The 13978-nt window shown below is 34.0% G+C and overlaps 2 long non-coding RNA genes across 2 annotated transcripts; one reads left to right on the top strand and one right to left on the bottom strand.

The window, feature by feature from the left end:
* Window positions 1–3427: 3427 nt before the first annotated feature.
* On the bottom strand, window positions 3428–4609 carry LOC143304837 (uncharacterized). Its single transcript, XR_013061470.1, has 3 exons — window positions 4443–4609; window positions 3935–4168; window positions 3428–3783 (listed from the first exon to the last, which is right to left on the bottom strand). It is a non-coding gene; the product is annotated as an uncharacterized LOC143304837 (long non-coding RNA).
* A 6376-nt stretch (window positions 4610–10985) lies between these two features.
* Window positions 10986–13160, top strand: LOC143304840 (uncharacterized). Its single transcript, XR_013061473.1, has 3 exons — window positions 10986–11268; window positions 11344–11792; window positions 11955–13160. It is a non-coding gene; the product is annotated as an uncharacterized LOC143304840 (long non-coding RNA).
* The last annotated feature ends 818 nt before the right edge of the window (window positions 13161–13978 follow it).

Here is a 13978-nt window from a genome sequence, read left to right on the forward strand (position 1 = left end):
ATAAACTCGAGAAATGAAAACATTATACCATGATACACTGACACAAAGATACACCACACAGAAGAAACTAATAGAGAACGCTTTAAGCTTGGCAAACTTACCGCCCGACGAATTTGCATACACCATAACCAAAACCCAGGACACATGGCTTTGATCGCAGGAGAAGCGGTCCATATAGTCAAATGCATTCCGGTACAAGTAAAGGTACGACATACAACAAAATGCTACTCGGAACTACCCGTTTGGCAAAGGAATCGCACCACAGGAACTCCGCCCGGACGTGCGCCAAACGTGGCGATATTCAGCACCATCGTCGTTGGCCACAAGCGGAATGTATACCCAAAAGACCTCGATGCACTACGGGACCACGTCATGTTCCCGGCAGAAAATCTGCAGTCTTGAACGCATTGGCCAGAGGAGCAACAGGAAAAACAATCGTCCCTGGAACAGTAAACATCCTGGCAATGATGGACAAAACACATTAACGACAATAGCGAAAAATACCGTATCAAGCTTATGGACTGGTTTTATGGAATTTGGAACTGTCAGTGCAGCAATATTTGGAAAATCGCCCTATTAGGAACAATATGCGGCTCAGTCACCCACCCGCTACTATACCTCAAAAGAAGACGAAATATCGATGATCAAACAGCACAACCTCAAGGGATATCGATAACACCGGTAGTCACTCAACTACCAACGACATCTACGTCCGCCTTGAGCGAACTCAGAGATACCATCAGTCAAATTTCCTTTGGAAATTTGAACTCCAAGGGCGGGGATGTCACGTCCCGCGCTCCGCACGCGCCGTAACAAGAACAAGAAAACCATTCTATACAAAACACGCGAATAAGGATTTGAATGCACAAACGAACACACGGCACTACGAAACGAAAGGAAGGATTAACAAAACGAGGGCGATTAACGGATCCAACCAATAAACAAAATACATATACACACAATTCTAAATAAACCAGGAAATAAGAATAACTACAAAAGGGGAAAATAATTGAAACGCCAGGAATATATATATATATATAAATATATTTCAATCAATCAATTTGGAGAGTTACATATAAGTATAAACATATATGCCGAACATGTAATAACCTAGTAAATATTAGAGACAGTGCTTCCAATACTATGCAATAAATACAATATTATCAATTTATGAAATATAAGTATACATGAAGTCAAAAACTAATAGTTTAACGAATACATAAAACATACAATATTGTATTATTAAAGAAATGAAGGTTACATTGTCAGAAATATATATATGTGTGCGAATTCTATCAAACCGATAATCTAAGATACATACTTAAAACTAGCCTACATTCCGGTAAAGGATAAATAAATAATTGACATTTCATTTCGTATGAATACTACACTGCCAAGAGAAATATGCATATGAATACGTATATATATATATATATATATATATATATATATATATATATATATATATTTATATTATCGAATACTCTATAAAATAAACTACTCAAAACAATAAATAACGCAATCGAAGAATTACAAAACATTAGCCATATTAAAATGACACGCAACATAAATATATATATATATATACGTATATATATATATATATATATATATATATATATACGTATATATATATATATATATATATATATATATATATATATATATATACGTATATTCACACGAACAATACTTTTGTCACTTTAAAGCAATATTAATAAATAAATGTTCTAATTGCGGTAGAATAAGGAAAAACGAGCGGCAGACGGAAAATTACTTCGATATTAAGGAAAACTAAAGACCCGTCACTATAACTTTACTGATGACATTTATGAGCAGCCATGTTAGATTTACACGCGTATAGCGACAGGAATATTAGGGATTAATGGAAGTCAGTCGCGAGAAATAAATCATGAAAACACATTGTTAACACTTTTCTTTAATAAAATCTGTGCGCAACTACAAATGTAAAAAATATATATATGTCGGAGATGAAAGAACACCGGAGTCTGTAATTGAACAATTGTAGTTATTCAATCCGATTGTAATTGTTGGAGAGTTGTGATAATGAGCTTGGGCTCGAGGCGACAGTCAGTCGCCGAACGTAGCCGCGGTCAAGGGATGAACGCTTTGCCCAACAAACATATGGAATAATTCTATAGCTCTCCTTAAAAGAAATATTCGTGGCGACACGCGACAGTAAACATTCCAACGGTTTCTGTCCCGTGGCTCGCCACACGCAGACCCTATTCTTCGAGTAAGATGATTGCCAGATGTCGATGCGTCTCCGCAGTACATGTTCGGCTAGCCCGAGGGCCCGTTATAAATCTTAAGGTTTAGTTAACTAAAGTCCTTCAAACAGACAAACAGTCTTTGTCCCAACTACGGGAAGATAGGGGAGACATATTTTTCAACGAGCGGCGTCTCCCACTAGCAACTTTCCCTCGAGGGCGGCTAGCATCTTTTTCTAACCACCGATATGGAGATTGACCAATTAGCAGCAACGTCAATTTCCCTTACTTCCTAAACGAAGGCTTTCCTCGACGAATCCGATGATCTCGTGTCCTTAGACACACCCCAGTATAGTTTTTCCTCTGTGGAATCATCGGGACGGGACGCGCATTCTTTGACGCGCTCCCGTCGACCAAAGAGTAACGTCTTTACGCTCAGCAATTATCGTTTACGAGTCAGACTTAGATTCAGCGAGAACGCCTATCTGTCATCCCGTTGACCGCGGATTCGTTATTGAACCTGGGATCACTGTCACTAGTGTCGCGGACGTCTCACCGCCGTGATAAATTGTCAAACCTGTGTTATTCATACCTGTGTCAATAAATCGTATCTTCGTTACACCGCAACGATGGCTACCTTCAATGAAGACTCCTCAAACACCGACAACCCTATCCCCCCTGCTTCTCCGACATATATATATAATAATTCTATATTGAAAAAAATATGAAATTAACATGATATATACATTACTACATAAGTTATATATAAAATATGTATATTATACCCTTGCCTACTGACTGATATGAATTTCTTTCGGTCTCGAATGCGTTAAAAGAGAGCGCAAAGAAGTCGAAATTACTTATTGTAATTAGTAAAACGACCTGAGAGGCAGACAGATACAAGAAAGAAGGAATATTATATTAGCGGCATTATCATGTTTTTGCTCTCTTTAATTCTTTCATCGAGACAGACAATCTACAGGTATTAATCGACCAATTTCTCCAAGCTGATAACTTCGAATTGATGTTTATATATAAGAAGTGTTATGTGTTAATCTGTCTAAATGTTTAAAAGGTGTTATAAATTAAATGTTGTTAAACGATACGTAATTGCCTTTTGATCGTAAATTTTACTATCAAGGGGTCTTTTATGTATGCGTAATCATTGTGAATTATAACAATTTATGTGATCGATATTAAAGGTGTTTAAAAGCATGTATTTTTTTCTATATTATTATTCTCCTATATTATTATCCTATATTATTATAGCATTCCTATATTATTATAATATCCAATTACATGTTGATACACAAGATATACAGATTATTATTTATAACGTTTTAGTTTTCTTAATTGAGTCATTCATTTAGTACAAATGATAAGAAATTAGTAATAATTCACAAAAAAAGGATATCGTAGTAGAAATATTATAAAAAAACATTTTCTGTTTTAGTGTAGAGTTACTCCTTCTTACAGACAGTGTCGTACAAATCTGTACGTCTCTGAGAAAATGTAGGTATCCGAGCCCTTACTTCCTCAACAACTTTTAGATCTGATAGAAAAAAGAAACATACGAAGTAATAAGTAATGCTTACTAATAAATTCAACAAATACAAAGGAAGATGGCTAAATCGATAAATTAACGAGACTAAAAATTAATTACATCATGGATCTCTCGCTTTTAATTTTAAGCTGTAAATTACCGATATCGGTGACTGCCATATTCTCTTGAGTTTCCAAATCGTAAAGAATCTTTCCTCAGGGATTGGTCAACTGTGTATGTCCCCATGCGACGTAACTTGCTTAAGGAACACGAGCCGGTGATATGCAGGCAACGTATAATTGATTATCATTCGCTCTGAAACGCTGAAGTAATGACCAGTGCAGTGGTCCAGTGGTCATATTGAATGCCGCTGGATATATCAGCATTTGGCAACCTAACCCAGAGAAGCAGGAAATATGAAGCCACCGAATACCAATTAACTTCGTAGTTGCACGGTTCACATTCCATCATTTCTGAATATGCGAGGACAGTCCTCTTATTGTGCTTTTAATTCTTTTATTTGTTTCATTTTCAGCAAATATACTGGTTTTTTAAATTAAGCTTCTTTTTATACAGAGTTACAGATTATATTAATTTTATATAGAATATATTTAAGAAAGATATTTAATTTTTTGCTAGTTAAGTATTGATCGATTAAGTTACTGTACCTTTGTTCCGATAAATGCGTGCCATTTCCTCGAATCTAATATCATAGCAAATGCCAATACCTATTTTGCAGCCCTTCACATCGAACGTCGTTAGGGAGTTACCAGGACTGAGTGAATCACTCTCTCGAAAAGTAATCTTATTAGGAATGTCGATGTCGAATAGATGTACCTAATAACATAAAAATGTGGTCGCTAATTATATTGCTGCAACTTTTGTAATTTAATATCAAAGTTACCAACTCCTAAACTTTAATTATTTTTTATTTAATAACTGACAGCGTTTTTATCACTTTCTTTTATTAAAAAATCTTATCATTTAATAATGTTTAAAAAGGAGAAAAAATAAGTATAATAATATTTTAAGTATGTGAAAAATTTATACAACAACAAACACATTACAACAAAAATGGGCGTTTCCCGTATCATAACGTATTTTATAAACCGCAAATTATAGAATTGGTTATAGTATACGTATGTACATATGTATATTCCTAAATTATTCCTAGATAGAGTCACTTTCTTCACCCCGATATTTTCAAATTCAAAGCCATAAAGGAATATATTACTTACCTTTCGGTGTCTTGCTATCAAAGTTCCATCGGGACCCCAAATAGTAGAGGTATTGTACAATTTATCGCCCTCTATTTCAGGCATCGTACCACCAACTACATAGATGTTGTTTTCTTTAGCTGCGTTCGATGAAGCAACGCTCGTTTCACCATCAGGAATACTCTCGGCGTATTTTGGAAAGTACTCTGCATTGCAATATTTCAATTAATGAAAAATAACTGTCTTTTGTTCCAACCATAAATTAAATTGAAATGTTTGTCAGTTTTTTATTTTTAAATTATTAAAATAACTAAGTTTTATATTTCGACTTAATTAAATATGCAATTACTTAGCTAATAGTATATATAATAAATTGTTTCTACAGGTCCAAAATGAAAAATGAATATTTAGAAATATTTAATTACGACAATGCTATTTGTGTTAGCATCAGTGGCTTGTTACTCAACGACTTTGCTAGTACTTTTTGAAACATAAAGTTAGTTTTCAATTAATACTTATACTAGAGGCGGAATTATAAATGCAAAATAATTGATAATACTAATTTATAAGTACCTAATTATTAGTATGTTAAAAAATATATTTATACAAAAATCACGATAATCATGAAAATGGGGAAATCCTATATTCTCGAATCAATTCACAATTTATTTTGTATATTAATTAGATTCCGCGCTCATCAGTACGTACTCACTGGCGACATCGAGAAAATGTATCGGCAATTCCTCGTACGACCAGAGGATCGGAAATATCAAAGGATATTATGGCGCAGCGCGAGTGGAGAAACAGAAACATATGAGCTTAACACCGTAATACTCTTATCATAGAAATAGAAGCAGTCCTCAATTCCCGCCCGCTAACTCCTATCTCCACCGATCCAAATGATCTCCTAGCCCTCACTCCCGGACATTTCCTCATTGGCGATTCATTAATGTGCTTACGTGATCGAGATTTCAGAGACATTCCATCGAACCGACTCTCCAAATGGCAGCATATCCAACAGCTTAAACAACATTTTTGGAACCGCTAGCATAAGGAGTATTTGAACGAGCTAACCAACCGCAATAAATGGAGCAAGGGTGGACACAGCATCCAAAAGGGCACAATCGTCATCCTCAGAGAGGACAACGTTCCCTCCATGCATTGGCCTCTGGGCCGAGTTATCAAGGTTCATCCAGGCGCCGATGGTGTCATCCGGACAGCTACAGTTCAGACGGCAAAGAGCATTTTGGATCGGGGCGTCAAAAGGCTTGTCCCACTGCCAATTCAACCCGATCTCGAGAAACCCGAACAACTAGCCACCGAGACGAAATAAGATGGGAACTTCAACCACACCTCGCTAGTTTGATCGGTACCCTCTCAACGGGGGGAGAATGTTACGCCATGCGGCTTACCATAGGTCATATTCTTAACTATCGATCGCGGCACTATAATGTCGCAGACGGATCGTCGCGTCTGCCCGGCAAACAAACATTGTAATGGCAAGCGCATGGTTCATTAAGCAGGGCGACTTCCAGAAACGTCGACTCGTGGCCCGTATTTTACCTCGCAGTAAAAGAATGTGGCGTGATCCGAACGTAGTGGGGGTCGCCTTCCAGAAAAAACGAAAAAAATCGAAAGGCGTTCAGAACTTTTCGAGAAGTCGAACCGTCAACACATGTGGTATGTCGCGCATTACTTATCAACCAAAACGCAGTTACATTTTTTTTGTTCCTTTTATATCTTTCTAGTTAATAAGTTGTTGAAATAAACATTAATTTATTTGTGTTAATTCTGTGGAATTTCATTGAACTACCCTTATTATCATAATCGAAATAAGGGGATCGATCAGTTCGTGGCGTCGATTATTTAATCGTAACGGGAACTTACAATTCTCGTTGACGTGCTATTTCGCGATCGCGTCTCTCCGCGAACGGTCGAAACAAAATGATTCACTAAAAACTGTCCTGAATTCCTAAGAATTTATTTACCGCAAAACTGACAAAGTGTTTATTTAAAAAATGAGGTTGAAGGTAGTCCTTTTCTTTCATTTCATTCATTTTCATTTTCTTTCTTAAGTATGGCTAACACAATATCTAATCAATTAAAATTTTATATTTTCACGTGAAAAGTTTCTTTAGATAATTATTATCAACATGATGACTAACTCTTACGGATTAATACGTGTCTGTAGGGCAATCCGGTGGACTTGATCGGCTTTTTACTTCGAAAGTTGAGTAATCGGTGTCGCTTTCTTACGCATCTTTGAACTGTATAAATGTTTTAAAATTGTTTGATCCAGAATGTACCACACCGGACAATCAAGAAGGCAGGTGCCTTGACTACAGAAAATGTAAACCTCTGCAAGAAATATGGCAGATACAGTACCGTACAGCCACCGATTTTTATAGACGATCAGTGTGCAGATACCAGGGCAATGTTACGATCGTTTGCTGTCCGAACGATCCAAACAAAGAGAAGAGAGAAATTTTAATAAAAACTGTGTACAAGTATAAGGCTTTGCGACCACCATACTGTGGTTTTAGCAACGTCTCTCATACCAGGGTGGTCGATGGTAAACCAGCTGAACTTGGTACGTTTTATGTCTTTCTTTCCGATTAATAATAAGCCATTTACTGCAAAGAATGAACTTTAAAGGCATTAAACAGCACATCAATGTACATTTCAATTAGACTAAATAATAATGCTATGATTTCATCGGTAGTAACTTTACTTATTAACTTGAATTATTTCTTTCTTTTACTTCATGTTAGGAAGAGTATCTTTTTGCTTGAAATAAAGAATTGATATAGGAGTAATAATATGGATAGAGATCAAAAACTGTTAGGGCAGAAATTACACGTTTGAACTTTATAGTTCAGTATAGTTCAAATAGAAATTATATAGAATTATTTGATAATTTGCATTCCACTGGAATAAAAATTTAATTTCTGTCTTTATCAAATCTGTATTTCAGAGTATTTGTACGTATGTACTTATCGTCTGCTGTATGATCGAATATCGAATAGGTAATAATCGTTGTTACTCGTTATGTGAGAAAAAATTATGTATATTCACAACTATGACTATTGCATTTTAGGCGCTTGGCCATGGATCGCTGCATTAGGTTTTCGTAATCCCCGAAACCCAGACAAACCACTATGGAAGTGCGGAGGTTCCCTGATATCGGCTAGGCATGTTTTGACCGCAGCACATTATGCACATATGGATGGAATAGAAAACATACACAATCATAATATTGCCATTCTTAGATTGGTGGAGGAATTGCCATTTTCGAGTAAGTCCTCAAATATATATATATATATATATATGCTATTGAGTATTACTGAAGTATCATATCCTGAAATTTCTTACTGTACACATATATTGTGTCATAAAGCATGTACAATTCTTTCTCATACTTTTGGTCATTCGTTTCCTGCATTTTCATTTATTCTTTTATTTTTCAGGGTACGTATATCCCATTTGTACGAAAGAGCCCCTACGAAAGAGCAACTTCGTCGGCTATAACCCCCTTGTTGCTGGATGGGGAGCATTAAGATATAGTAAGTGATATCAATTTTATAATAAAATTAAACAGTTCCAGTCTTAAATATCTTTCTTATTTTCTTCGTAGGACGACCACGACGTAATGCATTAATGGAAGTACAAATGCCAGTGATTAAGAACGCCGAATGCAAAATAGCTTATTCCAAATTTCCTAATGCACCTGATATCACTGATGGTATAATATGCGCCGAACATGCTCAGGGTGGAGAGGATTCTTGTACGGTAATTAAGTTACAGAGTTACTACAAACTATACGGTATCTGAAGACACGTTAATTCGAATTAACATCAAATCGACGTCTTAAACATTAGAAATAATAGATAAACACAATTTAATAATCTTGCCCACTTCTCACACCTCATTGTGGTATTTAATCTAATTTCCTTCTAATCTTAGTTTTGCTCAAAATACATATAACATGTACATTATAAATTGGAGTATTTCAATACACAAATCAATAGAAGATTATTACTGTATATAAGTATAATTTCAATACAATTCGATCGATATATTTCAGTATCTTTGATTAAAAATTTAACGATCCTTTCAGGCTGACCGCGGCGGACCACTGCTGATACAACATGAATTAACCTCGTATTTAATAGGTATTGTGTCTTACGCTTATAAGTGCGGCACAGCTGGCTATCCCAGCGTTTACACTAGGGTCACATCGTACCTTGACTTCATTCTCCAAGCGATGGAATAATATGATATTACTGTTCCATAAATATCATTGTGTAAAAAACGTAAAGTTGGATTTTCTTATTGTGGAGATAAGAAACAGCTCAAACTTACATTGTTTTGTACGTTACAAATTATAGGCTTAAAATGTACGAAATGTAACTTTGAAACGACACTAATTTTTTACGCACGATAAACCTCCACGACTTAGGTATGTAAAGATGATAAACGTATATTAATTCTATTAATTTGGTAATAATAAACCAACTTTCTGAGAAGTTCTGTAAATTTCGTTTCTGTTGTATCAAGAGAATAATGGAATATTCCACTTAGATCGTATACTTCTTGTATGTACATACAAAATTTTCCGGCTAATCTAAAACACTTCATAAGATAGAGAGCTTCTGGAAATTCGGACACAGAGAGTGCATAAAATACAAGATAAGTCTCGTGTCTTTCAAAATTATTTTTTATTCGCTAAAAACGTCCTGTGTACTCATGCAATCACATGCAACCTTGAAACTTCACTTATTTTTTATCACTTTCCAATTCAATACACTGTTTCTGCATTTTTGACTATATGTAAGAGAAATTTCCATTCAGCCAAAGGTGTACTTACAGATTATAGATTCCTATACGACTCTCGGTAAAAATTTATCCGCACTCCAGATAGTTAAAACTTCTGTCGACCGTACTGATCCATCTGCACTCTTCGTATGACGTCAATATCTGTTCAGTGCTGCTGCGTAGGTTTCATTGTGTTACGTCGATTCGTTTGTGACCGTTGCGCGAGTAATAGCGCTTTGCAATGGTGATTTGCAGGAAAACAGTGCAGGATGCTGTGATTCGTTTCTTGTGGTCGGAGGTTATATTTGATGCCTATATTTATCAAAGATTTAATGCACATTATGGAGAAAGTGTTTTGTCACGAAGTGTGTTTGAATGGGCACAAAAGTTCAAAGAAGATCGCACAAGTGTTATGAAAAAACAGCTGGACGCCCGTCCACATCCACGATGACAACATTGAACGTGCTCATGAACTTATGCTCTATGGAATAGACGAGTGACGCTGGATAATGTGGCAAATCATTTGCAAATCAGCCACGGCTCTGCTTATGCAATAGTGCACGACAGATTTGGGTTTTAAAAAGTTTGTGCGAGATGGATGCCGAGAAAGCTGGTGAAAAGGTGAAGACGACGATGCATTCGTGGTTCGCAGCTCAGCCCAAAACATTTTTTAATGAGAAAATACGAAGGTCCTTCAGCAAATGGACAAAGTGTATACAGAAATTGAGTGATTATGTCAAAAAATGATGTATGTCTTTTTTGACAATTGCTTAATATAAATTCTATACCGACAGAGCGGGTAACTTTTTACTCACCCTCGTAAGACACTTAAATTTCCAATCTATTATGATGAATAAAAGAGCTTATACTATTAAATCTAATTGTATTTTGTTGCATGAGAGTACACGTGTATGTGATGTACATTACCTTTATATCCCCTTGAACGCTTCAATATTGCGCATATATACTATATTTTGTACAGCTTCTATAAAATTTTGTATGTTTGTTTAGGCTGTTAATCTAGAGGCTGGAGTACAAAGAAGTGGCACAATGATGTGGGCTGATGACATTTATAATTATCAAGGAATCACCCCTACATTCGCTCAGGTATATATCGTTGACTATAATGTATTTAACATATATGATTGTTAGAATATTAATAATTAATTTTTAATTCTATCAGAATTTTAATGAAACTGTCCCTTGGGAAGGAAGAACTGATACCTTGATATCACGGTTTATACATCCTATATGTACGACAAATTTTAGAACATTATATAACGAAGAACCAGATCGTCGTGGCCATGTGATGTGAATAAAAGGACTTGAATTTGATGATATTTTTATAATGTTAGATAACATAACTAAGTATCTTCACAGTAAGATAGGATGACATGGTTTACATGATCTTAATGTTGTTCACTTGAGTGATGATATTATAAGGAAAAGTGTAATATCACAGGTAGGATGATTCATAATTTAGAACTACTAACTCATGTATGTATTAAAAATTAAAGAAATATATTAAATTTTATAGGATATTTATGTTTAGTAACCAGTAATTCAGAGATTGGTATTCATGGTTACTATAACGAGGCTGTAGAAACGCACCCTTTCTTCTTTGCAAATGGTCCTGTATTTATGTCTAAGTCGAAACTGGAACCTCTGAATAATTTAGATTTATTCTTGTCATTTTCTAAAATACTTATCTACAGTATACCATAAGGAATGATACCGTATCACACCTAATCAAGTGCCTTAAGAAACATCAACAGGATATCACAGTAATCCCTTATCGACTGATATATAAGTAAAAGTTATGTGTCATTGTTATACACAGTTATGTGTTAGTGTTATACACAGTTATTTATCATTTTCTATTAATTCAGTTGTAGCCACTACAATATCTATGACACCGGTAGTAATTATAAGATCAATAATGATGTTCTATAAGAGGAAATGATGATTAGGAACAAAAACTTACAGGTAAGTCAAAGTATATGTTATTTGCCATTTGAAAAGAAAGTTACTAACTTAGAATTTTTTGATAAATAATAATTGTGCAAAATATATTGGATTTCAAATTTGTCAAAAATTGAAATTTAAGAAGCATTGTAATAATATAACATTAATATTTTGATTTTTCAGGAGATATCATGCGGTGGATGGATAATATGTAAAAAATATTAAGCAGTATATGAATTTTCATATTGCGTAGAGATAACAAAATGAATTTTAAAAAATGTCGACATGGTAATAAGAAATAGCATCATGATAAAGAATATATAAACACAGTTTCATTTTTTATAAATAAAAATTTGTTGTTCCAGATTTTGAAATATAGTGAAACGTTTAATTAGTATCTTAATATCTTTAAATAATTATTATTTTAGAATCAATTGTAATTGTATCATAAGTACTTTCGTGCAAGAACATATGTAATTTTGAAGTAGTTATTATTAGGAAATTGTTAGACGCGAACAGTATGCGAAAAGTTAGTATGCAGTGTAATAATTATCAATCAAAACACAAGAATTAAATTCTTGAGGAAAAAATTTCCGGAATTTCTTATTTACATGATTATAAAGAAATCCATAATAAAAAGGAGCTGCTTTCTAATACTTCTCTTCCTTGTAGTGCCTACGTTAATAATAACGAGGTTCGACTTTTTGTTTTTAGAGGGATACTGGAAAATTTGAAAGTACAGTACCATTGGGAAGAAAATCACGATATTGAAAACGATATTTGCAAGTAAATTTCCAAAAAATCTGTTTTCAAATTTTCGCTTTCTATTTCACATTAAAAGAAAGGGCTGCCTTCTTTCTCTGAAGACAAAACAAACATTCTGAATCTCGTATCAATGAATGATGTCAATAAGTTATTTTTCTTTTCAGATTGAACAATATTCCAGATTTATTCATAATTTCATACTACGCGAAGAATAGACTTTCATAGGTATATAAAGGAAATATTAAGTATAGGAAAACTCTTTTTCGTTGTAGGTGACATATGCTTCACGGTTGAGCACATGTATTTTTGAACACATATAAATGAAAAAGTACTCTTATGGAGAAAAAGAATTGATACCTTCGATTGACATTAGATAATGTATATAAACTTATGAACAATCACTATCAGTTTGTATTTTAGGTGCACACGCAGATTTGTTGGAGTTCTTATAAAATGTACATCCTGTACGAACGTTTTATTCTTCCAAATTTTACGATACTATGTCTCATATAATAACTATATGGATTAAACGTAATATAAATGATCCGAAAATAGACTCGAACGACATTAATTGTCTTTCTATTTATACCAATATCGAAAATACAAGTAAAGCTGGAGCAGTAGGATGCAAGAATGGACTATTTATTATTTTAAACCAAATCATAGCATATTCAGAATGCACAGTATTATCATGAAATGTAAATGAATCAGTTGTAAACGAACGATTTTACTGTAAAATCATTGCCTCCTTTTTTTCATCTGAAATATAGCAGCAATGAGTACATTCTTTTAATATATAATAAAACGAGATATCTTTATAAAGTTACATATGTCATCACTGGTAACTGTTATCTCGTATGACACCAAATATACCGTTAGTATGGAATGATATTTTTATGAAGATGTACTTTAATGATAGATTTTATGAATGAAACGTTATATAAGAAAAATTATCTCTTGTTATTCTATGAAGTGTAGTAGCTAATGAAGATTAATTTTACGAAGTATTAGAGCAAAAGAGAATTAAAAAATTAAAAAGATCTAAATAAGATTGTTCGTGTGGCTTAATTATCTCAATTGTGGTACACCACTTGTTACATTCTAACTAATTAGCGCTAAACAATAACTTGCAAATATTAAAGATATTAACACCTTAATATTAACACCTAAAGGTTTTCAGGAAATTTTATAATATTTGATTATTGTATATCTAGTCATTGATTGATAAAATTTCTTGTATAAGCATAGATCGAGGTTGACGTCATACGCAGATTGCATATCATTGACAGGTATCGTTTTAATTTATTTTATGGCTAGAATCATTTGAATATTATACGAATAATTATTTCCATTCGAACGATTAATAAATCACGTACCTATAAAAGATATATTATGAAAAAGACGTGACGAAACAAAAAAATATTGGAAATTCCGTTGTCATT

Source organism: Bombus vancouverensis, unplaced genomic scaffold (assembly GCF_051014615.1).
Source record: "Bombus vancouverensis nearcticus unplaced genomic scaffold, iyBomVanc1_principal scaffold0058, whole genome shotgun sequence".
NCBI classification, from domain to species: Eukaryota; Metazoa; Arthropoda; class Insecta; order Hymenoptera; family Apidae; genus Bombus; species Bombus vancouverensis.